The sequence below is a fragment of the Culex pipiens genome, chromosome 2 (assembly GCF_016801865.2).
Source record: "Culex pipiens pallens isolate TS chromosome 2, TS_CPP_V2, whole genome shotgun sequence".
Classification (NCBI taxonomy): Eukaryota; Metazoa; Arthropoda; class Insecta; order Diptera; family Culicidae; genus Culex; species Culex pipiens.
Window position 1 is genome coordinate 76,604,383 of NC_068938.1, and position 26,200 is coordinate 76,630,582.

Sequence of the window (26,200 nt, forward strand, 5' to 3'; positions counted from 1 at the left end):
GGCAGGATCACCAGTCCATCAGTTGGTTGTAATCATGAAGATGCCATCATTCCTGTCCCAGATGCTCTTCCAGCAGCTAGAATTTACCGTCCGTCATTAGCTGATCAAGTCCAGAAGTCTCTAAAGTATTGCGAATCAAGTGGCATTTTTTGATAGCTTGAGCTGAAGAATCCTAATTTGGTGAGATCATTCCTTTTCATTAATCATTATTTAACAGATGATTTTTCCCTTATAAATACGATATTAAATTCTATTAATTAAATGATATATCCCTATAACCCTTCCCTTTCTCCAAACCCAATTTTCTCCCCCCGCCCTCTCGCCCTCACTCCATACAAATATTATTATTTGCCAAAATTACACTAACACACCCAACCACAACTGATCCGGAGCGTTTGGTACGGTATGTCCACGCATCCTTCCTCCCCTGTTGATTTTGTGAAATTTGCTCCGTTCACAGAATCTGTCTCTGCGGTTAATGCAACGCAGTAGGCCTGGCCGCTTTAATTTTTGCAATACGCAATACTCAAGTGTACTGCAATTAGAGCGTCCAATTTCCCGGGGTTACAAAATTCCCGGGAAACGGGAAATTTTCAACAAATTTCCCGGGAATTCCCGGGAAATTCTAAATTAATCGAAAATTGTTCTGATCCTGGTTTTGGTCAATATTTTGCAACAAAATAGTATTAAATAGCAATTCTAATGGTCAGAGTATGTGTAAGGTTCACTTAATGCCTTGGCTGCTTGTAAAAAAAATACAACTTCAGGAAAATATATAAATTTTCTAAATTCGTTCGCTCAAAATATAATGATTAGTATTTTGTATTGATAAGAAATAGCCAGGTATATGTTTTTCATGGCAAATATTTTATTCAGAACAAATCTTACTGGATTAATCTCATGAATAAATATATAAGCATTGAATTTACCTTAAAAATCTGCTATTCACTCGAAATACCATTTTTATGTAATTACAACTTCCAGTTTTCAAATGTTTGGAGCGAGTATTTGAAATATGTTTACATTTTTTGAAGTAGTTTTTTAATGATATTTTTAATGATTCGGCCTAATAAAAGACTTCGGTAAAAAGAATTTTCATAGAAAAAAAAAGTTGTTTAGTAGTTTCAGATTTAAACTTTACGCCCTTGGTACGCTAAAAAAATGAGTTCGCGTAAACGTGAACAGAGCTCATGCCAACGGGAACCAGGAAGAAAACTATTCAACTTTTATAGTGCATTGCACCATGAAAGTGAACAGTTTTCTTCCTGGTTCCCGTTGGCATGAGCTCTGTTCACGTTTACGCGAACTCATTTTTTTGAGTGTAGCTCAAGTGCTCTATAAATTTTTAACTTTTGACTGTAATTTCTCGAATACTTTTGAACAAATTAACCTAATAATTTGGTAATGGGAAACAAAACAAAAAAAATCAATTTTGATCTTGGCGGGAAGAGTTACCTTATTTTCAAATGATATAACAAGAATTTTTGCTTAAAAAGCTTACCAAAATTTTAATAGTTTATTTTTAATATCGTAAGTTTATTCATAATAACATACAAGATCTATACCTAGTTGTGAATGCTACAGAAATTATTATCATCTGAAATAAATCTTGACATAAAATTTTTAGACGAACTGATAAGTTCAATAAGAACAGTAAATTGAATTTATTAAAATAAGTTTTTTTATTTAGATTTTTTTTGAAAGTTTAAAAAATGTACCAGAAAGTTGAGAAAATGTATACTTCCGCTTGAATTTCGGGAATTCCCGGGAAATTTACAAATTTCCCGGGAAACGGGAAATATTTTTTTTCGGGAAATCCCGGGAATTCCCGGGAATTTTTTTCCCGGGACGGGAAATTGGACGCTCTAACTGCAATAATTAATATTGACAAGAAAGAACTTGGAGCGTAATCTAACCACAAGTTCTTCCAGGATGCTTTCTTTGGACTGGCTGCGCTTGTGTTCGATTAGATTAGATTTGATTAGACATTTTACCACTTTTATGGCATTCATGTCTTGAGGAAAATTGATGTTTTATAAGTCTCACCCAAAAAACCCACCATTTTCTACTTTCGATATGGGTAATTCTCAGCCTGAAACGGTGATGAGATAGAAATTTGGTGTCAAAGGGACTTTTATGTAAAATTACGGCATATACAAAATCTGATACAAAACTATACTTTCCCATAATATCGCTACCGGTTAGCGGGTATTGGATTGGACCACACACACACACACACACACACACAAAGGGACTTTTATGTAAAATTAGACGCCCAATTTAATGGCATACTCAGAATTCCTAAAAAACGTATTTTTCATCGAAAAAAAAAATCACTAAAAAAGTTCTAAAAATTCTCCCTTTTTACGTTACTCGACTGTAAAAATTTTTGGAACATGTCATTTATGGGATTTTTTTTGTAAATTCGCCATAACTCGTGATGTTTATGATTGTATATCAAAATTTTTGTAATTGTCTGCTCTACATTTTTGTAGAACACTGTTACACTCTAAAAAATAACTCGTCAAAGTTAGAAAAAAACACGAAAAAAATGAAATAAAATGTTCTAAATGAAAAAATGAACCCGTAGATTCAAAAAGTACATTAAATTTCCCATAAAATGGCATGTTCCAAAAAAAATTTACAGTCGAGTAACGGAAAATGGCAGAGTTTTTCAACTTTTTTAGTGTTTTTTCGATGGAAATTACGTTTTTCGGAATTCTGAGTACGCCATCAAATCGGGCGTCTAATTTTACATAAAAATCCCTTTGACACCAAATTTCGATCTCATCACCGTTTCAGGCTGCAAATTAGTGAAAAACATCTCTTTTTTCGCATGTTCAAAAATGGAAGGGGTCGTACCACCCCTCCGTCACGAGATATCAAAAAACGGACCTCGGATTCGTGATCAGGGACAAAAGTTACTCATTGGGACAATGTTTCACGCAAATCGAAGAGGGGTCGGGGCAACTGCTGTGTGAGTTGGCGGAGAATTACCCATTTCCATTATTATAAGTAAAAAGAATTATGCAGTATTGTTTGTAATGTCTCAGACGTTTTTTTTTAATTTGAATGATAATGGTGTCATTCGATAGCAGAAAATGAGACAAACAAGCCAAAAAAAAAGTGACTCTAAAAATATGAATGATATGATTAAAATACTAAAAACAAAACAAGATACACATAAAACCAGAGAAGTAAAATTTTCGTAGAACGGAAGTTGCTCAAAAACACTTTTTAAACATGAGAAAAATTAAAATTAAAAAAAATTGGGTCTATTGCTTACCCTCACTTAAAATTGATCAAATTATTTTTAATGTTATTTAAATAATTTGTCGTTTTTTGGGAAATAGTAGAAAATTACTTGCATATTTTCTTAGTTCTTGGATAATCTTCAAGTTTTGCTCATCATCTGTTAGTTCTTGAAGCTCACGAGCAACCACGAACCACGTGACAATTACACGATTATTATAACAACAGACAGGAAGCCGTTGCTTAAACCTCGAGACTTACTGTAAAAGGCAAAAGTTCTATTGTGGTACTCAGCCAATGTAATTCCGCCACACTTTTCGCAGTGAGTAATAAATTTGTAGATCTTGTAAAAAAACGGTAAGCAGCGCAAATTACAAGCTCCATCTCCAATTGCGGCGAGCAAACACCCAATCCGGGGTGATTAACTGTAAAGGCAATCCCCGGGTCCGGCCGGCAAGTCGTGCATGAGAAACGTGCCCCAGACAACATGGTAATGAGTATTATTGGTTGTTTAGTACCAACGCCGAGCAAAAACAACAAAATCCGTAAATTTATTGCTCAGCTTCCGCAACCAGCTAGAACAAGCCGATAATCACCGGGTCGCCTTAATCTTTGGCTAATTCAACGGTGGACGACCCTTTGGGCTTTGGAAGCTCGAAAATGGCTTTGCCTGCAACGTCGAGATTTACGCGAGGTTTCCCCGCGCACAGAACCTTATAAGGTTTCCCGAATCATACTCTGGGACACGAGACCGCCAATCTGAGCTCAACTTATGCTTAAGGCGCGTGTTTGCCTGGACTGGTCACGCTGATATTGCACGCGGACTGAAACCTCTGTCTCGCTAGGCAAAGCAACAATGTTACTTCCTCGTGCAAAAAAGGACAACCTGACGATTGATGTTTCTTTCGTCAACAAGGAAATTACGTCTAATTGAATTGCCACAAAAGTTCACGTTCAGCTTCGAGTGTAGAAAGGGCCAACCTTGTAAATCAATGGCGCGGACAGTCTGGTGTCCTGAACATGTGGCATCGTGCAGTGGAACTGGGTTTATCCACGTGTGTGTCCGCACCAATAGTTGCAAATATTTGAAGGATTTTTTCTTTGACTATTGAATGAATAGAGGTCATGCGTTCTCTGCATTATATGTTCAACGTAAACTAAAAAGAAAAGATTCACCTAACACTGCACTGCATTGGTTGAAAATGTATTATCCAGCATTAAAATTCATATTGCACACACTTGGGTGGGCTGACTTGGATGATTTGAAGATAATTCTGATCAGCTTTAAACAATTTGTTTGAAATTAAAATTGATGATATTTTATCAACATTTTAAGAATCGAGATGCCCGAAAGCTAATCAATTTAAATGTATCGAGCAAGTCTCGCAGTGTTCTCACACCTGAGGTACAGTCATGCCTCGGTTTTGCACCGTTCAGCTGCCTCGGTTAAGCACGGCCCAGTGCTTAACTGAAGCACAGAGCTTATGGGATTTTGGCTATATGGGAGACATTGGCGTATTAAAAATCATGCAAACATAAAAAAATTATAGTGTTTTGGAATCGGGATGATGTCAGTTATCCTTTAAAATTGTTATTTCATGAAAATTTTCACAATAATACGTATATTTCCTGTATTTCGAAAATGCATTTGTTTTCTCCAAAGAATCCAAAAATATATTGTTATTGCAATATGGGTATCAAATGATCAGGTTTTTTTCATACATTTCGGATGTAATAACAACATCTTTAGATTATACTCCAAATTTTCACAAAACTACGTTTTTAAGAAAAAAAAAATACTCAAAATTTCAATCTTTACAATATGGGTATCAAACGATCGGGATTTTTTCATACATTTCGAATGTAATAACAACATTTTAAGAAAATAATCAAAATTTTCACAAAACTACGTATTTTCGAAGAAAATACTCAAAATTTCCGTTTTTACAATGTAGGTATCGAACGATCGAGATTTGTTCATATATTTCGAATGTAATAACAATATTCTTTGAAAATACTCAAAATTTCCGTTTTTACAATGTAGGTATCGAACGATCGGGATTTGTTCATATATTTCGAATGTAATAACAATATTCTTTGAAAATACTGCAAATTTCCACAAAACTACGTATTTTCGAAAAAAATACTTAAAATTTCCTTTTTTACAATGTGGGTATCAAACAATCGGGATTTTTTCATACATTTCGAATGTACTAACAATATTTTTTGAAAATACAAAAAAAATCACAAAACTACGTATTTTCATTAAAAAAATACTCAAAATTTCCGTTTTTACAACGAGGGAATCAAACGATCGGGGTTTTTTCATACATTTCGAATGTAATAACAATATTTTTTGAAAATACTCAATGTTTTCAATAAACTACGTTTTTTTGTAAAACTTTTCAAAATTTTAGTTTTTACATTATGTGTATCAAATAATCAAAATTTTTTTTCAAAAATACGTAGTTTTGTGAAAATTTTGAGTATATTCATTTTTTTAAATAATGTTCGAAATGTTTGAAAAAATCCCGATCGTTTGATACCCACATTGTAAAAACAGAAATTTTTAGTATTTTTTCGAAAATACGTAGTTTTGTAAAAATTTTTGGTATTCTCAAAGAATATTGTTATTACATTCGAAATGTATGAAAAAATCCCGATCGTTTGATACCCACATTGTAAAAACGGAAATTTTGAGTAATTTTTTTTCGAAAATACGTAGTTTTGTGATTTTGTTTTAGTATTTTCAAAAAATATTGTTATTACATTCAAAATGAATGAAAAAATCCTGAACGTTTAACACTCACATTGTAAAAACGGAAAGTTTGAGTATTTTTTCGAAAATATGTAGTTTTGTGAAAATTTGAAGTGTTTTCAAAAAATATTGTAACTACATTCGAAATGTATGAAAAAATCCCGATCGTTTGATACTAACATTGTGAAAACGGAAATTTTTAGTTTTTTTTCGAAAATACGTAGTTTTGTAAAAATTGTAAGTATTTTCAAAGAATATTGTTTTTACATTCGAAATTTATGAAAAAATCCCGATCGTTTGATACTTACATTGTAAAACTGGAAATTTTGAGTATTTTATTCGAAAATATGTAGTTTTGTGAAAATTGGGGTATTTTCTTAAAATGTTGTTATTACATTCGAAATGTATGAAAAAATCCCGATCGTTTGATACCCATATTGTAAAAATTGAAATTTTGAGTATTTTTTCGAAAAGACGTAGTTTTGTGAAAATTTTAAGTATTTTCTAAAAATGTTGTTATTACATCCAAAATGTATGAAAAAAACCTGATCATTTGATACCCATATTGCAATAACAATATATTTTTGGATTCTTTAAAGAAAAAAATGCATTTTCGAAATACAGGAAAAATACGTATTTTTGTGAAAATTTTCATGAAATAATAATTCTAATGGATAGCTGACATCATCCTGGTTCCAAAACAATATAATTTTTTGATGTTCGCATGATTTTTTGTACGATTAAAGCCAATGTCTCCCATATAGCCAAAATCCCATAAGCTCTGTGCCTCGGTTATGCACGCCTCGGTTTTGCATCCCCCATATGCGGTGCTAAACCGAGGCATGACTGTACCAAGGTTTTTTCTGATTTTACATTATTCGTGCAACTTAGTTTTACTTTCTGCAAGGGTATTGAAGTTAAGCGATGTTCGCAGTTTGGATAGCTGTAGTTGGCGATGTTGTTGGTGTAGATTGATTTTGCGGGCATTTAATTATGTAATTATTTAATATTTTTTAAAATTTTAGTTTGATTTATGAAAGAATTTGAGCGAAAAACCCCAAAACGTTTTTTAAAAATAAATTTCAATTCTTCTATTTTGTGCTTATTGATGATTACTTCTTGTGTAAATTGTTTTTTATTCAATATCGAAATTTTTGTTAGTTTTGATATAACCTCTAAACGTTCAATTTGTATGATTTTTTTTTGATTCATTTAAAATACTAAAATTTGGCATTAGGGGATAAAACGTGATATAATACGCTACTGCTTAAAGATATCCATACTAGATTAGAATTAGAATTAGATTTGAAAAAAAAAATACTTTTTTAATTGTTACCAAGCACTTTTAAAAAGCTCATTTTCAAACATTTCTGCTCGGGTTTACCAAACAAACCCGGCCATCACATTTACACTGACAAAGCATGAGAGAGCAGCCGAAACGTTGTAACTCTCTTTCTCTGACCACATGTGTTTTTTTTGCTCTCTCGCAGACAAATCACACATACACACACTCGTTCAAACATTTTGCATCGTCTCTGTTTCGAACCGCCATGGCCAGAGCATAATGCTGCACATAATTTTCACGATCTCGCTCGCGCTCTCTCTTTCTCTCGGAAAATGCACATGCTCTCTCTCTGCCGCTGTTTGCACGGTTTTTCCGCATGCTGTGTTTTTTTTTCTGCCAACCTCACTCTCATGGTAGTTATGCTCTCGTTCGCTCGCTCTCTCTGTCTCATCTTTTCCGACCAAGCAGAGAGCGCACACGTTTTCGATAACGCGCTTTATTTTTCTTTTTTGGCTTCGACGTCGCGTCATCGGTGGGTGATGCGATGCTCCCCTTCCTCACTACCAACAACTCTTCGCGGGGTTTATTTCTCTCTTTTCACCTCCCGACGAACACGAGTGTGTATTGTGTGCATTAAGGGGTTATATTGTGGTTTGGTTGAGGTTTTTACGAGACTTTTGTGTTAAAAAAGCTAAAATGTATTTAATTTAAATGTACTGTTGTGAAATAGATATTAATCAGGCCAATTTTATTGGTTCAAATAAATTTCAAATACATTCTCCTGCGTTTAGAATCATGTTTAGCATGTTTGGGTTAATTTAAAAATATATTAAATTTAAAAAAAAAAAATCGATGTTTATTATCGCAAAAGTTTTGTTTCGCTAAAAAATTTTGTTTTCGTCAAATCGTACATCTTTTGAAAACTAATGATTGCAAAACAACTGAACTAGTGTAAAAAGCATTTTAAAACACTTTTTCCATGCAAATGTTGAAACTATGGCTTGTTTTTTAATATTTATTAGGGTGGGTACGTTTTTCAAAAAGTTCTCGGATCAAGTTTTAGTATGGTTCCCCTTGTAGGGCATGCCCATAGGGACTTTCATGCCAAATATCAGCTCATTTGGTTGTAAACTGGCTGCGCGTATCAGTGTTAAAGTTAACATGGGAATTACTATGGGAAATTGGAACTTTTTGTTCAAACGCTCCTACAGGTCTGGGAAAATCACGCGCCAACTTCTGGTATGGTCAGGTCTATGGGGAATGGTCTGGAGAACACTTTTCCCGAAGAGAGCATATGGATTCGTTGTCCCTAGACCTGGCGCATCGGCAAACAATCCGATGTCTTCGGAATCAACGGTTTTCCCTCAAAAAGCATCAAATTTTCCTTAGCATGCTATAAAAGCTTGATGAACACCGCGACGCCTTACGTCAGGTAGCTACCACGTGGGTGAGAAACGGCTGGAATATTCAATTGCAAACCTTCTTTTAACGAGAAAATGATCATTTCGAGTAATCCTGATATTATTTAGACGAATTCAAAATCTTTGCATAGCAAATTTGTATTTTTTCGCAAATATTTCAACCACGTGGTAGCTACCTGACGTATGGCGTCGCGGTGTTCATCAAGCTTTCATAGCATGCTAAGGAAAATTTGATGCTTTTTGAGGGAAAACCGTTGATTCCGGAGACATCGGATTGTTTGCCGATGCGCCAGGCTTAGGGACAACGAATCCATATGCTCTCTTCGGGAAAAGTGTTCTCCAGACCATTCCCCATAGACCTGACCATACCAGAAGTTGGCGCGTGATTTTCCCAGACCTGTAGGAGCGTTTGAACAAAAAGTTCCAATTTCCCATAGTAATTCCCATGTTAACTTTAACACTGATACGCGCAGCCAGTTTACAACCAAATGAGCTGATATTTGGCATGAAAGTCCCTATGGGCATGCCCTACAAGGGGAACCATACTAAGACTTGATCCGAGAACTTTTTGAAAAACGTACCCACCCTAATATTTATACATCTTTTTGGGTTGGATATTTTTTTTATTATACAATTATCAACAAAACTAGTACTGAAAGAAGTGTTTTGGAAAAAGTAGTTTCAAAAAGTGTTTGACAATACTTTCTCTATTTGTGTTACACCTTAAAAAATGTAATTTTACGTTTTTTCATATAACTTCATGTTTTGAATTACTGGACGTTCGATACCCGGACACCTCATCTTGTTTTATCAATTATTTAGATATAAGTTCGCATTATGAATGTCAAAACTGTGTTATTTGATGAATTCTAACATCATGCCAAACAATAAAATAAATTTAAAAGTTTACCTAAAATGCGAAAGATTTCACTGAAATATTTCATAGGCGTCCGAAGCACCGGGAAGGCAAAGCAGAAATTTATGGTTTTGATTTCCTTAAATTCTAGCAATTTTTTATGTAAAATATCGTTTGTTTTGATGAAAACAGCTTATTTGGGACCTAAAGAATGCCATTCACTAACATTTCAGTAGAGCAAAGCAAAATCGAGTGTTCGGAATTCGAAGCAAAAGTGTCCGGATTTTGAATCAGCTTTTATTAGTGTAGTAGTCCCGCCCGTGTGGATCAATCGGACCGCGCACTGGCTCACAATCCAGAGGTTGCTGGTTCGAATCCCGCGGCGGGCGCTCTAAAATTCTTTGTGTAAATATGGGTATTCGGCGCCGTCGCTCCGTGCCATACTTTCATACACTTAGGAGCCCAGGGCGGCGAAGTCCTTGCAGATAAAAAGGAAGACACTAGTGGTTGGTACTAGCAATGGTGGCCGACAGCTATAAAGTCAACTTCGTTTTTATTAGTGTCCGGGATTCGAAGAACAACAAGTAATTTTAATTATCAAATTATGTTAAAAAAATGTTAGAAAAGACATATTTTACATGCATTCTCTTAAAACTGACTGTTTATATGACATCCTGATGATATTTTTACATTTCCAACTTATTACTTGATTTTTGCCAGCTTTATCAAAAGTGTCCGGATTTTGAATCATGACGTTATGGGTTCACATAAACAACTTAAAAATTTGAAATTGTGATAAGACATATACTTAACAGTTTTATAGCATTTTGACTATGTAAATATTTGTTATATACCTTCGTTCTTTAAAAAAGGATTTCTTATTTGAAATAAAATACAAACATTAGTTTTATGTGAATAATCAAATAAGTGACTTTTAAACATAAATAATGAAAAGAATGATAGTGACGCAAAACACATGTAAAAATACATTGGAACTTCATCATCTTCTTTGAATAATTAAATTAAAAAGATAATTTCTTATCCAAAATTTTCATTAAATAATATATTGCTCCATCTGGATTTTGTTCCAAAAAATTTGAAATTTACGTAAAAATGAAAGCACTCTCTCCTTCTTTAAAATAATAAAAATCAGGGAGCAAAACAAATAGTTCTGCTGATAGTAGGAAATTATCAATGAAAAAAAATCGATTTTTAAACGATTATTTCGATAATTTTGCATCAAAAGATAATTCTCTATCTCAGTAACGATTGGTCCGATTTTCTATTAAAATTAAACATTTGTGAAATTTTCCGATCTTTTCCAAACCAATATTTTGAAAGTACCAAATTTAGGTAAAATTTTTGAATGTCCTCACCGATACCTACAACTTTGATCAGAAAATTCCTTCAATAGTTCGTATTTTTAATATTTAGTGCCATTTTTGTTTAGGCAGCTGCCAAAATTGTATGGATACTTACATGGGTGAGGGATTTTCAATCAATTTTCATCAACATTGTTTCACTGAGAAACAATGTTTTAAAACTTTGAGTGTCCCTACAGAGGTTCAAATAAACTTAAAATGTCAATGTAATGCAGACCAGATTTATATCATGAAAAAGACTCATACGTTTCAATATCGAAATAAATCGCAATGACCATCATTGTGTTCGAAAAGTGTCATTTTGTGATTGGATTGGATTAAAATGAAGAATTCAAATAAAGATTTTTTTTGCATAATAGGTAGATAAATTAAAAAATGATATTTTTAGAGAGCAGCTCTTGTAACCGTTGGTTACAATTCTTCAACGAACCTTCACTTTTCTACTTGATTCCGTACATACAACATCACACAATACATGGCAGTAGAAGGGTTTTCGTGCCGCTGTAACGAGATAGTCCTTGACAGCGATAGGGCAGGACTACTCGAATTGGGTGGAAAAGAAAATGGAGCTTTTCCCCTCCCGTTTGGTATTCGAGCGGGAAAATGTCTTCTTGGCCCGCCGATGTTTAGCATCGGCCTCTTTTGCCATTCAGGTGTCCGTGTGTTTAGTCGTGTCCGTTTGTACCAGTACCGTCCTTTGTGCTGTGTACGTCTTCGCCTTCCGGAAGTGGAAGTGCCCGAACGGAAGTCCAGTCCGTCGGCGCGACGGCACACGGGTATCCGGTGAACCTAGCCTTGTGAGTGCGCAGGAGCCGTTGGCTACGTTTTTCGTCAAACACCGACCCCGAATCTCTGGCGCGCGGCGCCATAATCGTCCAGGAGATTATCCCCTCTCGGCACGCCCAAAACAGTGGACTCTGGGGCTGCCGAATCCGCCACTGAGGGAAGACGCCTGCCGCAAGTAGGCCCAGCAACGCCCGCTGGCCTACCTCTGCGTTCCAGCCCAAACCCAGCAGCAGCTCAAGCCATCCGGAAGTCGACGACCAACCAGCAGCTCAAGAACATCCCCCCCCCCCACGGGATCGTGGCGGCACAGTCGAGGGCGCTCCTGTGACCGGCCTTGGAGCAGGTGAACGCCGAAGGCGTTCGAGGATTGGAGTGGAGTCAGCGAAGCCTCGCTGCGAGTCCAGCTGCTGAACGGTACGTTGCCCCTGAAGTGCCTTACATTCCCCACACACACCCACACCCTACACTTACCCAGAAAATACACGTTTTGATTAGAAAATTGTGGTTCTTGATTTTTATTTCATCCGTGTCTCACTTGAATCGCTGAGTAGAAATGCCGACCCTGAGTGATGAGTAGTCAGTAGCTTTGGTCTACGACTACCTGTAAGTAGATGGTCTCTGCCCTGAAAAAGGAATGAGCTAGTCCACCTTGATACTGAAAAGTCATTAGTTTCACTCTCTTGATTTCAAGAGGAAAATAATAATCTTGACAAACTTTGGCTAGTTGAAAAATCACATTGGAAAAAAAATCCCTATACTCAAACTTTGGGAAAATAGTATAAAAATGAAGGTAATTTGTATCATGCAATAATTTATGGATGTACAATGATTTAACCAGATTAAAAAATGTCACGAAATATGATCTACCAAAAACTATAAAAAATAAGTGTAACTTTATTCAACAATAGTGTAAACAAAAATAAAACAGTAAATAAATAAAGCTCGGTAAACATCATGCACTATGAAGATTACAACTGAAATTGTTTAGATAAAATCTGAAATTATTCAATCATTAAAAATCTTTTTTAAGCTTAATTTCTGAGAAATCTTCATTTTGTAATGTTGAGAAAATGCGAGCAAATGCCTCGCTAGAATGTTTTTTTTTTTGAAAATCAAATTAATAAATTCTTGAAATGTTAGATGCTGCATTTATTTTATTTTACAAAATATTCAGAACACTCCTAATGCTGCTAGAGGTTCCCCCTTAAACGCTTTTCACTGCCAGAGTCGACCGTCAAAACACACACACCAGAACCGCTCTGCAGCATGTTGGTCTTCTTCGGTCGGTTTTGTCGATCGGTTGGTCCTCGGCCACCGCCAACAACTTGGTCGGTACTCTCTCCCATGGCCAGCAGTTGGCACAGTCGTTCAGTCCCGGACGCAACGCTGCACGGTACGGTTGAGATTTTCCACAGTTGCGCGTTTTTCCTGTGCTGAGGCACTTTGCGTGAGGAGGAAAATCCAGACCAGTGAGGAAAAGTCTTGGTTTTTTTGTTGCAAGAGAGAGAGCGAGGAAGAAAAAAGGAAACCAGTCGAGGAAAATTGGAGTTGGTTTGTTTCAGTGTGCACTGGAAAATAGGAAAATAAAACCGATTTTGTTTTTCGCGTCGCGTTTTTTGAGTTTTCCCCGAATTTTCCACGTGTTTGTTTGGAAAGAAAGCAAAACGCGTTCGTCTGCGACCAAGTGAGCTGAGTTTGTATTTTGTCCTGCAAAGGGGTCGTGATTTTATGTGAGGATAAAAAGCAAAATAAAAAGTGAGCTGCGTTATTTTTCACGCTACTTGACGCGGTGTTTAGTGTGTTATTGGTCGCGCACTCTGTGTGATTAGTTTAAAAATACTGCGGATCAAAAGTGAACGTGAAGGAAAGATCAAGGGAAACATCTGCGATAAAGAGATTCGGCTACAGGATAGCAGCCAGCACCGGGAGTGAAAAATCAACACAAACGCAAGAAAACGGATTATAACAAGCTAAGAGGAAAAATCATTTTCATCAAACAAAAGAAAAAGAAAACGTTCACCAGGCTTGCAGCAGTCCAGCGAGAATCCAATTATCAATCGGAGGAAAAACATCCCGGAAAAAGGTACAGAGACACACAAGTACACTGTCACGTAGTCACACAAGAATTTTCCTATTCAAATCCCAGTGCAGTCATGCAGGCTGGGGCAAACCACTGACAGTTGGTCTAAAATTACCCCCTCTTTATGTCGAACTGCACACACAAACACTCACATAGGGGAGAGTGGGGAGACTTGATCCCCTTTTTTTGTATCGCACATAACTCTGTCAATTTCTCACAAAACTATAAACTTTTTGCATGAATTGAAAGCTTAAACATTCATCTATGTTTGGCTAATAAGGGTATTTCATCAGATGAACTGTTCGAATCATGCCAAGCGTTTTAAAAAAATATTTTAAACCGGCATTTTAAAAATGTTAGGGGTAACTTGATCCCCCTTTCAACATTTTGAAGAAATCTTAAGCAAAATGTTTCTTATTCATCCAAACTTTTAATTTTCTATAAGTTAAGCAATTTCACATAAAACCTGTACGTTTGTGTTCAAAATATAACAAGTTTATTATGTAAAATATTTAAAAACTTAAAATATTATTTTTTAGACCAAAATGAAGCATGTTTAAAAAAGCTGGAAATTTTTGTTTACAAAAATTTTGAAAAAAGGTTCTAACTGCAGTAAGTTCTGTACAACTATACTAAAGGAAACTATGTATGAAAACCCAGCCCAAATAATTAATCTTGAAGCTGATTCCAGTGACTGTAAAAATGCAGGAATCAAGTCTCCCTAAACGCACTTTTTTAAACAATTGATTGTAAAAATAGTATGACGATAAATTTAACATCAAATGCGTAAGGGTTTTGGAGTTGATAAGTTTATCAAACAATTCATGTATAAAAAATATTTTTGTGAATAATTTTTGAGTGTTTTCTATACATATCAAAACAAAGAAAAAAAGATCTCTTAGAAGTTTTTTGCAGCTCGTTTTAGAAAAATGTGTGTAACTCAATCTAAACATTTTTTAATTTTTTTCTTTGTTTTCTACAATGAGTTTTAGTTAATTTAGCACAACTTTCTAGAACAAAGCTAATTGTTTTACCCACATGCTGACGAGATACAGGCTTGGGATCAAGTGTCCCCGGGGATCAAGTCTCCCCACTCTCCCCTACACGCACCGGTTTGTCCTCTTGGTATGAAGGAGACAAAACTTTAAAAATGAAAATAAGACACAAAAACTGTATATGTATGCCAAGGGAAAATGAGGAAAATCCTGAAACAAAAGCTTCTGTTTTGAAGTTTCTGTGCAAAAGGGGATAAAAATAAGAGGAACGTGACCGGTTGGTCTCGTGAAAATCACGACATGGAATGATACTAAACAGTGATGGAAACATGTAATTCATTGTTTATAATAATCCTGTTTGTGGAAATTTTTTAAAACAAAGCTTTTTACTGTGCATTAAAAGAAATCTTGTAGATATTTAAGGAGAGCAGCATGTAATTCAATCAGTCACCTCATGTTGCCATAACAGTACACTTACGTCCAATTTCAACTTCTGAATATTGTTTTTTTAGCCTGAATTTAAGTGATAAATAGCTCATAAGTTGGATGCAAAATGGATGGAAATAGGACCGAATGATTGTGGCAGTGCGTGGCCGAATGGTTACGCTGTCTGCTTTGTAAGCGGATGATTCTGGGTTCGATTCCCATCTGCTGCAACCTTCCATCGGATGAGGAAGTAAAATGTCGGTCCCGGCCTTGGTTGTTAGGCCGTTAAGTCACTCCAGGTGTAGGAGTCGTCTCCATGCCATAAGTACAAACAACACACCAAACCAAGCCTACTCCGGTGGAATCGCTGGCGGCGGTTGGACTCGCAATCCAAAGGTCGTCAGTTCAAACACTGGGGTGGAAGGTTCCTTGGAGTAGAAAGAGGTTTGGGTGCTCTCCCCATTCAAGCCTTCGGACTCCTAGGTTCGAGCAGAAACTTGCAATAGAGACCACAAAAGACCCGGGGGTCGTTAATGTGGATGGTTTGTTTGAGGACCGAATGCTTAATCTCCTTAACATTTGAGATTTCCCCCAAAAATTTAATATTTTTGCTATTTTCAAATACACAGTAATCAAGGGTGCGGGATATTTCACTTAAATTCGTCAAATGGGGCGTCGTCAAAAAAAATCGTATAAAACTAAATAAAAAAGACGCTAATTGTATTAAAGGTATTTTAAAAAATAATAATGTTTAAACCATTAAGGCAGTTTTTGCATTCTTTTTAAAATTTTGTGATTTTTTTTATTGTTAGCATGGTGTATTAAAGCCGGGACCGTGGTGTAGGGGTAAGCGTGATTGCCTCTCACCCAGTCGGCCTGGGTTCGATCCCAGACGGTCCCGGTGGCATTTTTCGAGACGAGATTTGTCTGATCACGCCTTCCGTCGGAAGGGAAGTAAATGTTGGTCCCGGACTAACCTTAAAAAGGTTAGGTCGTTAGCTCAGTCCAGGTGTAGGAGTCGTCTCCCTGGGTCCTGCCTCGGTGGAGTCGCTGGTAGGCAGTTGGACTCACAATCCAAAGGTCGTCAGTTCGAATCCCGGGGTGGATGGAAGCTAAGGTGTAAAAAGAGGTTTGCAATTGCCTCAACAATCAAGCCTTCGAACACCTAGTTTCGAGTAGGAATCTCGCAATCGAGAACGCCAAGGAAATGCTGTAGAGCGAATAATTTGATTTTGATTTTTGTGTATTAATCGAGTTAATAGAAACAAATTTTGTTAATTTTTGCATTCTTTCAAACAGTTCTTTATTATATTATTTTAATTATTTCTGAGAGTTTTTAGCATTCTTTACAACCTTTTTTTTAATTTTCAGCGTATTATTCGGAGTAGTTTAAGATAATTCTTGCGTTTTTTTTGTTTTTTTTAAGTAAATTGTTTGACTTGTTTTTGTGAGTTTTTGGATGCTTTCAAACATGAGCAGTTCTTTCAATTTTCTGTACATAATTTTGATTGATTTCTTTTAGCTATAGCATTCTTCGTAATCTTATAGCATATTTTTTGTATTATTTCTGTGAGTTCTTGAATATATCCAAAAATGAACAGTTCTATTATTTTCAGCATATAATTTTAAATACTTTCTGAGGGTTTTTGCATTCCTTGCATATTATTTAAATGATTCCTGTGAGTTTTTGCCTTATTTCAAATACGAGAAGGCAATGAAGGCGAAATGACCGTCAGCTAAACGACATTCAGCGAAATGTACCAGATCCGTAAAAAAACATGGTTATGTTACATCTGTGAAGGGATACATCTTTTATGTCAGAAAAAATGTGTAATTTTACCTCTTTTCTGAAATGACGTATGACCTTTACAGTCTAAAACGAGATAAAATTACAACATAAAAGAGGTTATATTCAATCTTTCAAAATTAACCTTCAAAATTAATACGGATAATTCTCTACCAACTCACACGAAAACGGAAAAAGTTGCCCCGACCCCTCTTCGAATTGCGTGAAACTTTGTCCTAAGGGGATAACTTTTGTCACTGATCACGAATCCGAGGTCCGTTTTTTGATATCTCGTGACGGAGGGAATGACCCTTCTGGTCAATGTAGATTCGAAAAGTACATTAAATTTCCCATAAAATGACATGTTTCAAAAAAAATTACAGTCGAGTAACGGAAAATACGAGAATTTTAAAACTTTTTTAGTGTTTTTTTTTCGATGAAAAAAACTTTTTTTCGGAATTCTGAGGACGCAATAAAATTGAGCGTCTAATTTTATATAAAAGTCCCTTTGACACCAAATTTCTATCTCATCACCGTTTCATACTGCAAATTATTGAAAAACACCTCTTTTTTCGCATGCTCAAAAATGGAAAGGGTCGTACCGCCTCTCCGTCACGAGATATCAAAAAACGGACCTCGGATTCATGATCAGGGACAAAAGTTACCCCTTAGGACAAAATTTCACGCAAATCGAAGATTGGTCGGGGCAACTGCTGTGTGAGTTGGCGGAGAATTACCCATATATGTTTACTGTCTAAGAGAGATAGTTTGCAAAATTTCACTTCGATTTTGTGAACAAAAATGTCAGATAGAAAATTTGGTATACTTTTTTAGAGGTGTAGCAATTATTTTTTGAATTATTCTCATCCTTACTAAAAACTTTCATGAACACACCAAATCGATCCAAAAATCTTTTTTGAAGATATAGTTTGCAAATATTTACAACTGCCAAAAATGAATGGAGACGTGCGAAAAGAGAACACCACTACAAAGTTTGAACCAACCCCAAAAATATAAAAATAAAAACTGAAATCTTATTAAATCTGCACAGTAAAATTACTTTTTTATTTGCTTTTAGTGGAAGGTGCAAAAAAGATTAAAAAATAATGAAGTGTTTTTCAAAATCTGTTTAAGAGAAAACTCAAAAATCTAGTATTTCCGCATAGTTAAATTTTTTCGATTGAAATGTAAGGAATAAGAAGATTTATCGCTTTTTTATTTTCTGTTAGTCCAAAATACTTCGTGAACTAGCACTAGTTTCACAAAGAACGTTTGGTGACTGGGCCGGGAAAGTGGATTGATGCAAGAGAAAAAAAAAGTCAGGACCAAATAGGATGAAACGTCTGGTGTGGGGTTAAAAGCTCTCTTTCCATTTGTGTGTATGTTCTTCGCACGTTTTCCAGGCGCTGCTGTGATGATGCTGTTCTCTGACGAAGGACACACACACACACACCCACGTGCGGGGAAAAAACAGACACACACGTGTGGCTGTGTAGTTTGCTATGGCTATGTATTGTGATGGTCCACCAGGGGGATGATGCAAAAATAGGATGGAATCGTGTATTTTTATGCGATTGGGTACGGATGTGGACCATCAGGGTTATAGTTTGTGGGTGGCGGAATGCAAATTGGTGGTGTCTGGATTGTGTTCGATAGCTTATGTCATATAAAAATAGAATCTTGATTGGCTTTCATATTTTTACTGTGCAGAAAAAAAACTTTATTTTATTAGATAACCAGATTAATATTAAACGAAGATTGAAGCAATGAAGAACTTATTTTTCCAGGAACACCTTTATTTACAACACATTTTCTGATATGCTTAATATTCTTATAACATTTGATGTTTTTTTTTCAAATACAGTCCCTGAATTCGTTCGACTTGCACAAAACATAAAAGCCCACACACTACACAACCATCACTACTCATCATCCTCGAAAATGGTCCAAGTGAGAGTATGCCGTGGCAACAAAAAAAAAAAAACACAAGGACACACTCACTTGACGCAGCATCAGTACGCGATGAGATGCCTCTCAGCTCCAGTTTGCGTGGGCTTTCACGGTTGTGTGCGTTTGTGCCGCCTCCAGGCGCGCAATTATCCTTTGCTTTCAATGATCTTTGTGCCAGTGTCGTCGTCGTTTGCGCTAAGACACTTTTTTCTGGCTCATTCACACCATCGTGCCTAAAAATAACGTGGCTTTAGGGCTGAAGAGAGCGAGCTTTTAGAATGAAGCAGTAAAAATGTTTTGATTATCTAGAATCCTTAGCAGGTGTGAATACTGAGAAGGACAAATTTTCAAAATATAAATGGTCTAGAGTTGGACTTGAGTATTGGTGTCTTCAGAAAAGTTGTCGCAAATGGGGAGGGGCAACTATGATAATTTTACAAAAAAATACAAAATATGACCCTTAATCGATACATCGATACATGCAAAAACATTTAGTTGGACAATTTTTGAAATTCGTTAGGGTGGCGCCATATACTTTTCCTTTGAAATTTAGACATTTTCAAATGTGACATCTCGAGTTTAAAGAAAAACACCCCTGAGATTTTTTCAGCGTTTGTAGAGCTATGTTTTTTATGTCTGTTTTTTGATCGTTTGCTCAGAAGTTTTATTTAACTTTGGTCGTATAAGGTGTAGATTACGCAATATAATTTTAGTTTCTTCGGCAAAGTCGCTTGGATAATTGAGCTCAGCAACTGTCTAAAATTTAAAACAAAAAATCCAAAAAAATATTCCTGAAAACTTAGACACCCTAATATTAAACCACCCTAATATTAATCCAAGCCAAAAGTTGCTCTTTTCCATTTGCAACAACTCTTCTGAAATTTTTTCTGAATGTCAATTTTCCACATTATTTACGATCTGTACCACTGTGCAATGAACTTGTGAACATATTTTTTTTAAACTAAATTTTAACGTCTTTTTTTATTTGTGATATTGAAAATAGGTAGTTCTTCGCCAACTCACACAGCTGTTGCCCCGACCCCTCTTCGATTTGCGTGAAACTTTGTCCTAAGGGGTAACTTTTGTCCCTGATCACGAATCCGAGGTCCGTTTTTTGATATCTCGTGACGGAGGGGCGGTACGACCTCTTTCATTTTATAACATGCGTAAAAAGAGGTGTTTTTCAATAATTTGCAGCCTGAAACGGAAATTTGGTGTCCTAGGGACTTTTATGTAAAATTGAACGCCCGGTTTGATGGCGTACTCTAGATTCTGAAAAAACGCATTTTTCTTAAAAAAAAACATTAAAAAATTTTGTAAACTATGCCATTTTCCGTTACTCAACTGTAAACAATTTTGGAACATGTTTTAAAGTGTAATAATATTCAACAAAGTTGTAGAGCAGACAATTACAAAAAAATATGTATAAAAATTAGGGACTTGCTCATAAACATCACGAATTATCGCGATTACAAGAATAATTTTGAAAAAAGTTTGTTTTTTTTTTAATTTCAATTTTTTAGGGGCCAACTAAGGCTGTGTTTTAACTAGCATCTTCTTGGACATTTCCAGAACTGTTTATAATGTCCGAAATAATGCCTCTACGATTTTTTTTACAATTTAAATGCAAATGGTATCATTCTATAGAAGAAAATGTTAAAAACAAGCAAAACATGGAAAAGTGACTGTAAAAACATTTAACATATTAAAAAGGGAAAATGTGTTAGGAGTTAGTAGAATAAGCATAATACTATCAGAAACAAAAATAAACTGAACATAATAAATGTAAATTAAAATACATAAACATATAAACCATATAAAACTAGCATCTGGCCAAAATATGAGCACTCTAGGTCAACGGGAAGTGAGGCAAATCGGAACACAAAGTTTGAAGGTTCAACAATGTCAAAAATCTGAAAAAGGCTGTTACTTAGGCAAAATTAAATTTAATTTCAACAATCAAAATGCATCTGAAAGGGCTTAAAAATGCAACAAAATGCAGGATGAAGCATTCCAATTTGTTAAATCTAAAGGGAGTTATTGGCATTTTAGTGAAAAAGCACAATTTTCAAACTCAAAGAAATAAAGTGTTCCATCTAGATATCAACTCGATTTGACCTGCAGCTTGTAGGGGACATCTGGCTCTACCATCTGAGACTGAGAACGCTTTGGGTAAGGTAGTTTAACATATTAAATAGACACTTTTACTTTTAGTGAATTTTCTGGTTGTAAATTTTTGCTCAGGGGACCCCTTAGATCACATTCTCGGGTGGTAATTTTATCATATTCTTGTTCCTGAGACAATTTCATAATAGAAACATGCTTAAAAATGTATATTTTTATCCATTTTTAAATTAGCCGTTTAAAAAATAAAAGATAAAAAAATCTTCGATTCACATTAATTGAAAATCAAGTTCGTTTCCAAGGATACTGCCACCAGAAAAAAAGCAGCTTCTTATTTTGTTAACTTTCATTTTTTAATGGATGAATTTAAACATTGTGCATGTTTCTATTGTGAAATTGTCTCAGAAACACGAATATGTTAAAATTATCTTCGGAATATTTGATCCAAGGGGTCTCCCGAGCAAAAATTTACAACTAAAAAATTCACAAAAAGTAAAAGTGTCTATTTAATATGTTAAACTGCCTTACCGAAAGCGTTCTTAGTCTCAGATGATAGTCTCAGATGCCCCCTACAAGCTGCAGGTCGAATCGAGTTGATATCTGGATGGAACACTTTTTTATTTGAGTTTGAAAATTATGCTATTTTTTTACTTAAATGCCAATAACTCCCTTTAGATTTAACCAATTGGGATGCTTCTTACTGCATTTTGTTGCATTTTTAAGCTCTTTAAGATGCATTTAAATTTTGAAATTAAATTAAATTTTGCCAAAGTTATAGTCATTTTAAGATTTTTGGCGTTTTGAACCTTCAAACTTTGTGTCCCGATTTGCCCCACTCAAAAAGTTAAAGTATCTTGAAATGCTCATATTTTGGCCAGATGCTAGTTTTATATGTACAAACAACCCCTGAAAATTTCAGGCAGATTGATGAGGTCCAAACGACGTCCCATACAAAGGGGTATGCCCTGTTCGTGGACTCGCTCTTACACGGTAAAAAAAAGAGAGAGAAGGGTAGATTGCAAGATAAAATTGTGGTGTCGTGGACAAAGTAGCTTGGATTAGCAAGCTAAACAACTTTCTGAAATATAAAAAAATCAGAAATATTCCTGACAAGTTGAACACTTTAATCGTGAACCACCCTGATTTTCAACTAAGCCAAAAGTTGCCCCTTCCCATTTTCAACAACTCTTCTGAAGACACCAATGATCCTTTCCCCAAAGCTTTTCGGGAAATCAATTTTCCACTTTAATTATTTATAATTGAAATGATAATGGTATCATTCAATAGAAAAATGTGAAAACAAACATAACTAGGAAAAAGTGATTGAAAAAACATGAAACAAACTAAAAAGGTGATGGGAGGTAAAAGAATAAGCCAAATACTATCAGAAACAAGCATAAACTGAACATAAAAAAGTAAATTAAAATACATAAAATAAAACAAGGAAAACATTAAACAAGGGAAGTAGACATCCTGAACCTGGAGAATGAGAAAAAATCTAACAAAAAATTGAGCATTAGAGAGTTAAGCTCAGACTGTTTTATAAGTTTTTAATATTTGGAACTTTTGTCCAACCAAGTGAAAGTCAAATTATTTTACATTATTAACGGAGCAATTTTAAATGAAGAGAAAATTATTTTGAGCAGTGGCAATTCACCACAACTTTTTCCCCTACTCATTATTAAGCTTGTGAAAGGAAACAAAATCTCCTTACAAATGTTTTTATTCTTTGATAGCGCTGCCATTACACCAAGTAAAAAAACACCATTTCTATGCAAAATTTTCTTTTGTATCCACCTTTGAATTTGGTGCCTATTCATGGATTTAATTAAACGAGAGCGCATCGAATCTGTGGTCCAGCCGCGTTTGAGATGTGATGTTGATTCATGTCTGTCTGTGTTTTTGTTGTTGTGTGTCCTTCACCAACAGTCAGTAGCAGCGTGAAATGTTCGGCTGAAGATAAACAGGGCTTAAATTTTAACAGCAATACAAGCTTAGGGTGCGGAGAGTGGCCACTTTTGCTCGGAATAGTGTCTGTTTCTACAGACAAAGTTTATAGGGGAGATTGGATAATTGAATTGCTAGGAGAGTTTGTGTTTAGTTTAAACAAATATAATTTCATAACTTCTAGTAAATTTAGTAAAAAATAATAATATTTGAAATTGGTTTAAAGAGTGCATTCATAAATTGAGAATTCAAACCTAATTTCAGTAAGCTATGAAAGAAGTTTTCCCCTACGATCGAACCCCCCTTAAATAAGGGTGGCCTATTATGAGGCAAATGAGTGTGGTGGAGAAAAAGGCGCCATAGGTGGCGCGTGAAAGTGGTAAATATTATTTTTATCAATTCGCGAGAGCAACAGACGGTTTCGTTACGGACCTACCTTCAAGCAATGAGATGGGGAGAAAAAAAACCCCTGGCAAAGATATACACCAGTTGTGGTTCGTTGGAAAATCTGCTGATTGCGATTGATAGGTAAAACAAGTAAATAATGCAAGAAAAAGTACGCGCAATTGACGGCTTGTTGCGACTTGTTTTGCCGCTGCATATGTTTGTAATTGCGGATGAAGAAATTGCGTTGAATTATTTTAAATGTTTTGTTTTAAAACGTGAGTGAAGTGATGTAACAAGAAAGTAGGGTGGGATTTTGTTTGAAATTTTAGCATTTCAATTCAATGTTAATTTAAACGTGAACTAAATTAAAAAACTTTTTCCAAAATTGTGTATGATCAGTAATGAATAATTTATTAGAGCAATTCCATGTCAAACAGAGTATCGGTTGTACCGGACCCTCTCCGATTTCAATGTAACTTTGTAGACGTTATATCCTAAGCTTATGTAAGCCATTTTTGTGTACATGGAGCCAGTTTTAATTCAAAATGACATATGATAAGGGCGTTAGTGTTTGATGTATTTTTGTATTTTGTAATTTAAATATTTCTGTATCTCGAAGCTGTTGCATCGTATCAAAAATGGTCAAAGACGTCAAAGTGGTAGGAAATTAGACGAGAATTCTGAAAAAAATATACTCAAAGCAATAACACACCACTTTTATGAAATTTTGAGATTTTCAAGTTAAAAAGTATAATTTAAAGGTGAACCACAATTTTTTCAGTTCAATTTTGCTTTATTTTTTTTTGTTTAGAGCACTTTAAAAAACCAGTTGAGAAAATGATTTTTGTTTTTATTTTAGTTTTTTAAGAGTCACCTTCAAATTTGACTTTAAAACCTAAAAATCTTAAAAACTTATGAAAGTGGCGTGTTTTTTTACTTTAAGAGTATTTTTTTAAATAAAGCCTGTGAAATTTCCTTCAAGTTTGGCTTTGACCACTTTTTGATACGATGCGACGGCATCGAGTTACATACATACCATACCATACCAATCAGCATAGCGCACCAGGTACGCGTGCTGTAGCAAGAAGACGCTTCCATCTTTCTCGATCTTGAGCTGCTACTCTCCAATTTCCCAGGTTACAGATCTTCCGGATATCACCATTCACTTGATCTCCCCACCGTGCGCGCGGTTTCCCTGCTCTTCTGCCTGTTCCGCCAGCTGGTTCAGCGCGGTCAAAAAGCAGTCTGACAGGCTGGCTCTCGTCCATTCGGGCGACATGGCCGGCCCACCTGAGCCTCCCGATCTTCGCCTGGGTGGCGATGGTCGGTTCTTCAAGAAACGCGTGCAGTTCGTGGTTCATGCGTCTTCGCCACACTCCGTCAGACACCTGCACTCCACCGTAGATCGTTCGTAGCACCTTCCGTTCGAAAACTCCAAGGGCTCGTTCGTCCTCCTGCCGCATCGTCCAAGTCTCGTGGCCATAGAGGACTACCGGTCTAATCAGTGTTTTGTACATCGTCAGCTTCGTGCGGCGTTGCACTCGATCTGATGTGAGAGTCTTCCGTAATCCGAAGTACGCACGATTCCCGGCAAAAATACGAGTCCGGATCTCTTTGCTGGTGTCGTTGTCGGCGGTTACCAGCGATCCCAAGTACACGAACTCGCTCACCTCCTCCAACTCATCATCATCCACAGCTAGAGGGGTGAGACATGGGGGGCCAACGTCCTTCGAACCCCTTCCTCTCATGTACTTCGTCTTCGTCGTATTCATGCCAAGTCCTACACGCCTTGCTTGTACCTTCAGTCGGGTGTAGACATCCTTCACCGTCTCCAGGTTTCTTGCCACAATGTCGATGTCATCGGCAAAAGCAAGCAGCTGGTAGGATCTGTTCATGATCGTGCCACTCGTGTCAATGCCCGCCCTTCGAATAATGCCCTCAAGGACGATGTTAAATAGCGCACAGGATAGGCCATCACCTTGCCGCAGCCCTCGGCGTGATCCAAAGGGTTCCGCTAAATCCCCCGAAACACGCACGTGACACATCACACCATCCAAGGTAGCCTTGATCAGTCGAGTCAGTTTAGGCGGAAACCCGTTCTCGTGCATAATCTGCCATAGCTGCTCGCGGTCGACTGTATCATAGGCCGCCTTGAAGTCGATAAAGATGTGATGTGTGGGCACGTTGTACTCACGACATTTCTCGAGGATCTGTCGGAGACAAAATATTTGGTCCGTGGTGGCGCGCGCGCCAGTGAAGCCCGCTTGGTAGGGCCCCACGAACCTCCTTGCATGGGGTGACAGCTGACGGCAGAGGATCTGGGAGAGGATTTTGTAGGCCGCGTTGATAAGCGTGATGCCGCGGTAGTTGCCGCAGTCCAGCTTATCGCCCTTTTTGTAGATGGGGCACACGACACCATCCATCCACTCCTCCGGTAGCTTCTCCTCCTCCCAGATCTTGGAGATCACACAGTGAAGCGCCCTCGCCAGTTTCTCTCCTCCATATTTGAAGAGCTCACCGGGTAACCGATCCTTGCCGGCAGCTCTGTTGTTCTTCAGCTTCCTGATCTCCCTCTTCACCGTTTCTAGATCAGGCGCCGGGAACTGTTCATCAGCTGCGGGCGCTCCAAGGTTGACTCCAACGCCGTCTCCGTCCGCTTCATCGCCGTTAAGGTGCTCGTTGAAGTACTGCTTCCACCTGTCCAACACCTCGCTTTTGTTCACGATCAAGTTCCCCTCGTTGTCCCTGCATACATCGGCTCGCGG

General features: G+C 36.5%; 1 protein-coding gene across 4 annotated transcripts in view; it reads left to right on the forward strand.

Moving 5' to 3' along the window:
• The window catches only part of LOC120413530 (dual specificity tyrosine-phosphorylation-regulated kinase 2), a 220,987-nt gene that overhangs the window by 9,708 nt on the left and 185,079 nt on the right, over positions 1-26,200 (forward strand). Inside the window, exon 1 of one of the 4 annotated variants that reach the window (XM_039574405.2) lies at positions 13,092-13,823. The exons of 2 other annotated variants lie outside the window; for them this stretch is intronic. The gene's annotated coding sequence lies outside the window, so the exon portion shown is untranslated. Of the gene's footprint in view, positions 1-13,091; positions 13,824-26,200 lie in introns of those variants that run through there. One more of the 4 variants, XM_052708309.1, reaches the window with a different exon arrangement.